The sequence below is a fragment of the Elephantulus edwardii genome, unplaced genomic scaffold (genome assembly GCF_000299155.1).
Source record: "Elephantulus edwardii isolate Elephantulus edwardi_28Jun2011 unplaced genomic scaffold, EleEdw1.0 scaffold00036, whole genome shotgun sequence".
NCBI lineage: Eukaryota > Metazoa > Chordata > Mammalia > Macroscelidea > Macroscelididae > Elephantulus > Elephantulus edwardii.
The window spans coordinates 4,300,259-4,308,810 of record NW_006399786.1 but is presented as its reverse complement, the minus strand read 5'-3'; positions in this window follow the sequence as shown (position 1 = coordinate 4,308,810).

Sequence of the window (8,552 nt, the reverse complement as noted above, 5' to 3'; positions counted from 1 at the left end):
CCAGGTTCATAGATTTCCAGAGGCATATGGTTTAGGAAATGGATGCCACTCTTGCTTCCAAATCTGTCTTAAAACTGGGAGCTCCACCAAACACTGTCCACCCCGGGCAGCCATTTTGTCATTTGAGACCCCAAAGGTTCAAAGTTCAGCATCACAGCAAACCCAGATTACCTCAGCACAATAAATTGACAAAAGAGTGCTGTATCTAGAAGAATGCTCCTTCAAAATATAATAACAAAGGATTGAAATATAATCCCTTGGGCCCAACTTTTAAATGTAAGGACCATCCAAGAGGTCTTGTTGACTCTAAACAAGCAGCTTAAATAAATAAACAACAAAACATTGCACAATGGCCATCAACCAAAACAAGAGAGGCCATCTTACAGAGTCCAGTCACTTTACCCAGTCTCCAACATGGAGTCAAGGACTTGGCCTTATATGCAAGTGTCCTCCTGGAGGCCTTGTTGACTCTAACAAGAGATGTAAATAAAAACAATGAAATAATGCACACAGATCCTCAACCAAACCAAGAACACCATCGTACAGACTTCAGTCCCTTCATCTAAGTCCAAAATGGGAGACACTGAAATATTTCAGAAAGTAGAGTATGATCAAACACCAATGGTGATGAGAGATGAAGTCCACATTGTACTAACGGTGTTGGCAAACAAATGAGGCCCAAGGAATTGATGGGATACTAATTGACATGTTTCAACTAACAGATGCACCCCTGGGAATTGGAAGACAGTTGCCTGGCCAACTGACTGGAGATCCATATTTGTTCCCATTCCCAAGAAGAGTGATCCAACAGAATGGGGACATTATCAAACAATATCTTTAGCAAAATATTGTTGAAGATCATCCCCAAAAAAGTCCAAACTGGGTTGAAAAGAGGCAGTGATGCCAGGAGCATTCTTGACAACATCAGATGAATCCTGGCTGAAAGAGAATACCAGAAGAATGTCAATCTGTGTTTTATTCACAATGAAAAGACATTTTATTATGTGGATCATAACAAATTTCAGCTTTGAAAATAGTAAGAATTCCATAATGCTTACCTATGCCTATACAAAATCTATACCTAGACCAAGAAGCTGCTGTCTGGACAGAACAAGAACACTGCAGAGTTTAAAATCAAGAAATGTGTGTGTCAGAGTTGCATCCTTTCTCCACACCTGAAAAGGAATGTGGCATGAGGATTGGCAGAAGACTCTTCAACAACCTGTGTTAATGCAGATGATACATCTTGCTTGCTGAAAGGATTTGAGGTACTTGCTGCAAAGAGCAAGAAGTATGGCCTTCAATATAGATTATATTTTAACATCAAGAAAACAAAATTTCTTACCACTGGCCCAATAGGCAACATCATGACAGATGGAGAAAAGATTGAAATTGTCAATGATTTCATCCTACTTAGGTTAATAATTAACACCCTTGGTAGTAGCAGTCAAAAAATCAAATAACATGTTGTACTGGTTAAGTCTGCTGTTAGAGACTTTTCCAAAATCCTGAAGAGCAATGATGTTATTTAAAAACTAAGGTGTGTCTCATTCAAACTATAGTCTTTCCAACCACTTTCTACGCATCTGAGAGCTGGATGATGGAATAAGAATGGATGGCTTTAAGCTGTGGTATTGGAGAAGAGTACGGCCTATCTCATGGACTGCCAAAGATCAAACAGATATGTTTTGGAGAGTGTAATCAGATGGTGAAGCTTTGTCTCACATATTTTGGGCATGTTGGAAAGGAACATCATTCTTGGAAAGGTGGAGGGTCTAATAAAAGAGAAGAGTCTCAATGAGATGAGTTTATATGGTACCTGTGACAATGGGCTCAAGTGTGTGCTGGGGATGATAAGGATGGCACATGATAGGACAGGGTTCTTATTTGTTGTTTATAGGGTCACTATGAGTCATATTCAACTTGACAGCAACTAACTACAACATATAGATCCAAGATATTTGTATTTGAGTGTCAGGGTTTACACATGAAATTGGGTTAACCATGCTAGACAATGATAAAAGAACAAACAAGAATTTTCACTTTAACAAAGCAAAGAACAAGAACCACATGATCCTATCAATTAATACAGAAAAGATCTTTGACAAATTCCACTCAACATAATGGGATTAGAAGGGAATTTCTTCAACATAATAAAAAGTATTTATGCAAACCCGAGAGCCAATATTGTTCTCAATGGAGAGAGGTTAAAGGCATTCCCTTTAAGAACAGGAACTAGGCAAGGATGCCCACTATCACCTCTGTTATTCAATATTGTATTGGAAGTCTTAGTGGTAGTAATAAGACACAAGAAGGAAATAAGAGGTATTCAAATTGGCAAAGAGGAGGTCAAATTATCTCTCTATGCAGATGATATGACAGTATACTTAGAAAACCCTAAGGACTCAGCAAGAAAACTATTGGACATAGTTGATCAATTCAGCAAAATAGCAGGATACAATATCAACATAAAAAAATCAGTTGGATTTCTCCACAGTGACAAAAAGAATACAGAGCCAGAGCTAAGGAAAACAATACCCTTCACAATAGCTAATCACAAGATTAAATACTTGGGAGTAAATCTAATCAGAAGCACAAAGAATCTATTCAAAGAAAATTACTATAAGAAACAGAAAGAGACCTGGAGAATGGTAAGAATATCCCTTGCTCATGGATAGGAAGACTCAATATTGTGAAAATGACAATACTACCAAAGGAAATTTACACATTCAATGCAATCCCAATACAAATACTAATCCCATTCTTCAACGAGATGGAAAAGGCAATCCCCAGATTCATTTGGAATGGAAAGAAGCCCCTAATAAGCAAAGCACTCCTTAAAAATAGAAAAAAGGTAGGAGACATCTTACTCCCCGATTTCAAATCCTACTACACTGCCGTGGTGGTTAAGACAGCATGGTACTGGTACAATGACAGACACATAGATCAATGGAATAGAATTGAGAACCCAGAAATTAGACCATCTACTTATGGTCAACTGATTTTTGACAAGGAGATGAAATCAGTTAAGTGAGGAAACGAGAGCCTTTTTAACAAATGGTGTTGGCAAAATTGGAAAGCTATCTGCAGAAGACTCAAGCAAAATTCACACCTCACTCTATTAAAAAAACAACAACTCCAGGCTACTCCTTGGAGGCAAGGATTCCAGGGCTTCATCTGACATACTTTGGACATGTTGTAAGGAGAGACAGGTCCTTGGAGAGAGACATCATGCTTGGTAAGGTGGAGGGACAGCGCAGGAGGGGAAGACCCTCTATGAGATGGATTGATTCAGTGACTGGGGTAATCAGGATGGGTATGTCAGAGGCAGTGCGATTGGCACAGGACAGAGCAGGGTTTAGGGCTGTTGTGCATAGGGTTGCTATGAGTCACAAACGACTCGACGGCACATAACAACAACAAGTGCATCATGGACCTAGGACTAAGACCAAGGACTAGAAACTTCATTAAAGAAAAGCTTGGTAGAACGCAAGAAGTCCTAATCCACAACATAAACAGTCTTCCAAGCATTCTGAAAAATCTACAACCAGGAGAATATAAAATAGATGAATGGGGCCTTCTAAAAATTAAATCTCTATGGACATCTAAAAACTTCTCCAACAGGGTATAAAGGGAAGCCACAGACTGGGGAAAAGTATTTGGTAATGACATATCAGATAAGGACCTTATATCTAGAAGTTACTTGAGAACCACAACAAGATAAAGGTAAATAATCCAATTGAAAAATGGGCACAGGATATGAACAGACACTTCACCTAGAAGATATTCAGATGGCCAACAAGCACATGAAGGTCAATTCCACCCCAGGAAGGCACCAAAGTTCCAGCAAGTCTGCAAATGTAAGTATGGGCAACATTTAGGCTTTTTCCATTGGTAAGAATAATAGATCTTGAATGGGTCAGGAAGGAATTGAGATACTAAGAAAGCATCGAGAATATATTCAGATCTAACAATACAAATGCTAGTCATTGTACTCTTTCATTCTAGGAAGTAAATGTTTTAGTCATGGCTCTTCTTACTATAAATGGCAGAAACTCAACTCTGAATATACTCAAAATATAGTGATAGATACATTGCTGAAATGTGCAGGAGACCATTAGACTTCAGAGATGAGTGGATCAGGGACGCAAATGATGTAACTCAGGACAGGTCTTTCTCCTTATGTCCCTGAGGTGCCCCCCAGAAGGTGGCAAGATGATTACTCGTGCCTACAGTCTTGCTTCCTAACAGCTCCAGTTTATTTACCTGACTTGATCGTACCCTCATCCTTTAACTTATCATTGTGTCCAGAGAATATAGCATTTTGGTCAGCTTAAATCACACTGGGCAGGCTCACTTCATCATCTTGACAGAGAAGTAGAAGAAAGATGGTTCTCCTTAGAGAATTGATATGTTCTTACCTGAAAGTGAAAAAGACTTAAGCATCTTCAATACAAACTTACATTCAGCATAAAGAAATAAAAATTATTATAACTGGATCAATGATTAATATCATAATAAATGGATAAAAGAAAGCCTTTATCAAATATTTAATTTTTACTAGATCCATAATAAAGGTCCAAGGAGTCATTGGTCAAGATATAAAATAAAAACCCAATGCATAAAAAAAAGGGAGAGAGACATCAAATGACATGGTCTAGTAGACAAATCTACAAAAAGATCTCTTTAAAGTTTTAAAAAGCAAGTATGTCATTTGAAAGCCAAGGTGCACCTGATCCAAGCCCTGGTGTTTTCAATTGCTTCATATGCACGTGAAAGCCGACAATAAAGAAAATGGGGAAATAATTGATGCTTTTGAATTATGGTGCTGGTGAAAAATATTGGAAGTTCCATGGACTACCCTAAAACTCCTGCAAGGACAACCAGAACGCTCTTTGAAATGAGGATAATTAGACTTCATCTCACATATTTTGGCCATGATATTAGGATAGACCAGTACAGGGAGATTGCTCCTCCTTCTTGGTGAAGTAGAAGGTCATCATGGTCCTCAGGCAACTAGATTAGAACAGGGGCTGCAACAATGGGCTCCAGCATAGTAACAATTGTGAAGATGGCATCAGACTGGGCAATGTTCATCCTGCCCAGGGTACAGGGTTTCTATGAGCCAGAACTGACCTGATAATGTTCTGTCTGATAAAAACATTTTCAGACTCCACCATCCCTTCATTTTGCCATCCTGTAGTGGTGTGTATGCTGCTATGATGCAGGCTACTGTGTCGTCAACTTCAAATACCAGCGCTTCCAAACTAAGATGCTATTGTTGTTATGTGCTGCTGAGTCACTTGTGACTCATAGGCATGCAACAGCTCTGAACCCTGCTCTATCCTGACTCAACCTACCCCATAACCCCAGTCACTGAATACATCTTATTGAGGGTCTTATTCTCTTACACTGTCCCTCCACCCTTCCAAGCATGATGTCTCTCTCCTAGAATTGGTCCCTCCTTGCAACAGGCCCAAAGTAAATCTGACAAAGCCTCAGAATCCTTGCCTCCAAAGAGTAGCATGGTTTTACCTCCTCTAGCATGAACATGTTTTTTTCTTCTAGCAGTCCATGGTATATTCAAGACTCTTCTCCAGCACCACAGCTCAAAGGCATCAATTCTCCTTCTATCATCCCTAGTCATTGTTCAGCTTTCCAATGCATAGCAAGTAATTGCAAAGACCGTGGCTTGGATCAGGTGCACCTTAGTCTCTAGACTGATGTCGTTGCTCTTCAGTATTCTGGAGAGGTCCCCAACAGCAGACTTTCCCAATGCAATTTGTCTTTTGATTTCCTGGCTGCTGATACTTGTTCATTAGGAGCCAAGTAAATGGAAGCTGTTACCAATCTCAATCTCTTCACCATCTATCATCATGCTGCCAATCGGCCCAGTGATGAGAATCTTTGTTTTCTTGATGTTGAGCTTCTTCAATCCATATTAAAGGCTGCAGTCCTTGACTTTCTTCAGCAAATGCTTTGGGCCCTCCTCAGTTTCAGCAAGCAAGATTGTGTTATCTGCATAACACAAATTGTTTAGGAGTCTTCCTTCAATCCTGATGCCACATTCCTCCTAATAGAGCCCAGCCTCAAGGACAATCTATTCTGCATATAGATTGAAAAGATATGGAGATAGGACACATCCCTGGCGTACACCCTTCCCAATTTTGAACCATGCAGTATTTCCTTGCTCTGTTCTGATGGCTACCTCCTGGTCCAAGTACAGGTTTCACATAAGCACGATCAAGTGTTCTGGGATTCCCTTTCTTCTCAGAGTTAGCAACAGTTTGTTATGATCCACACAGTCAAATGCTTTTGCATAGTCAATGAAACAAAAACACATTCCTCTGATGAGCTCTGCTTTCAGCCAAGATCCATCTAACATTAGCTACAATATCTCTACTACCACAGCCTCTTCTAAACCCAGTCTGCACATCTGGCAGTACTATATTAATGGGCTATTCCAGCAGTTTTTTGAGAATTCTCAGCAGAATCTTGCTTGCATGTGATATTAATGATATTGTTCAATAATTTCCGCACTCTGTCAAACTTAGACCAAATAATCAAACTAAAAGAGATTGTGAAGAAAGACCTGGAGATCTACCACCCAAATTCAGTGCAAACCTTACAAATCATTATAGAACAATGTCTAACTTGTTGTGGGCCAAAAAAGGTGACGGAGACTCTCTATGACAGAGGCTGGACTCGAACCTGTCAGTGAGTGTGAGCATGACTCAAGAACTGGCAACAGTTTGCTCTATTGGACATAAGGTCGTCATGAGCTGGAATAAATTTTTTTGGCAGCTATTACCATCATCAGGAAGGTTTGATGGTGCAACAATTAAGCACTCAGGTGTTAACAAAAATTAATGTTTACAATCCACTCATAAGCTCTGCAAGAGAAATTATCTGGCATTCTGTTTCCATAGATATTATACTATAAACCTCATGCTTCAGTTCTACTCTGTCAGGGTGAGTCAAAGAAATTGACTTGACAGTAGCAAGAACATGGTAAAATGCAAAAGGAAGTCAATGATGCTAAGGCCCTGCATTTGCTTAGTGTTAGAATTTTCACAGAGTATTTGTTATCCCAAGGACTCTTAATTAATAAGTATCATTTACCCCATCATCAAACTAGTTCTAACCATGTCAACTCTGACCTCCGGTGACTCCGTGTGTCCCATGGTAAACCTGTGCTCAATAGGGTTTTCAACAGTTGATTTTTCTGAAGCAGATCTCCCAGATTTTTCTTCTGAGGTATCTTGTAGTGGTTCTCAAACCTTTTGATTAGCCTCTGAATGCATTAACCATAACATCCAAGGATTCTTCTACTCTTCATGGACTGATTCCATTAGAAGAATAAGAAAATCAAGACTTGAAAATACTGAGCATTTGGCACTTTCAGGGATATATTACCTCAGTTTGCTGGCAGAGTTGAGGCTTACTTACACCCCTTTTCCCTTTGATATCTAGGGGAAACATGTTTCAGAATGCTGCAGAAAGTTTTGGCTCTTCCTACGTGAGGTTAATAGTAGAGTCACCTAACAGGACAATGTCCTCGAAGGGGCAGCTCACCAGATGCCTGAACATATGTTAAGCCTGTTTCTACAGCCTAATAAAAATGATGGGAATGTTTTCTGAACTTTTAACTGTGCATATTTGCTACTTCTGTGTACACATAAGCGATGTAGTGGAGTACTTATTTGGTAAAAAGATTGAAAACAGCCTTGGAAAATTTATTGAGAGAAAAAAAAACACTTAAGCACTTATAAAAATGTAGCTTTGAGGGAAATGAGAATTTTAAAGGACTATCTAGTTAACGATTAATGGAAGTTGCCCAGACAGTTAGCAGATGATGTTCTTGTGTGAAAATCTAAAAACAGAGACACCTGTGTTGTGTATAAACAGGACAGTCTAAAACAGGATCTTAACTCCATTTTGAAATCTTTGTGAGAGTCTTGAATTCATGTAGGACTTTAAGGTACTGTCCCTTTAACTTTAGGTGGGTCATATACCTTAAAGACATTTCTTTTCTCTGAGGCCTGGTCTGTACAAGATAATCCCAAACGGCCTTTGTCGTGTTAGTAAAACAAGTGGAACATCTTATACCTGAAAGTGTTTGAGATTATCTATAAATCTTTACAACAGACCTCTAAAAATAGACTTGACTGAAGAAGAGGTTACTAGAAAAACTAGTCCTGTCTGTTCTCCTTGGACCACCTTGTAAGAAACGGAAAGGCAAACATTTTTGACCAATCATGCAATCCCAGTTACTTGTTAGAGACCTATTACTGGTACATTTTTGCTTCTAGATCTCCAGTCTTTAAATCCCCTGACAGTCTCTCAACCAGTTATGAGTTCTACACCTTTAGGCCTTGATCCAATAATATAAAAATTAATCAATCAATCTCTCTCTGTGTGTGTGTGTGTGTGTGTGTAATCTGGAGGAGTCTAGATCGTGTCCAGCCCTCAATGAACTCTAATTGCTTTTATTTAAACCAAGTACATTATGTTGCTCTATGGCAATGGTGTCTCTTTGGAGACAAAGGTGC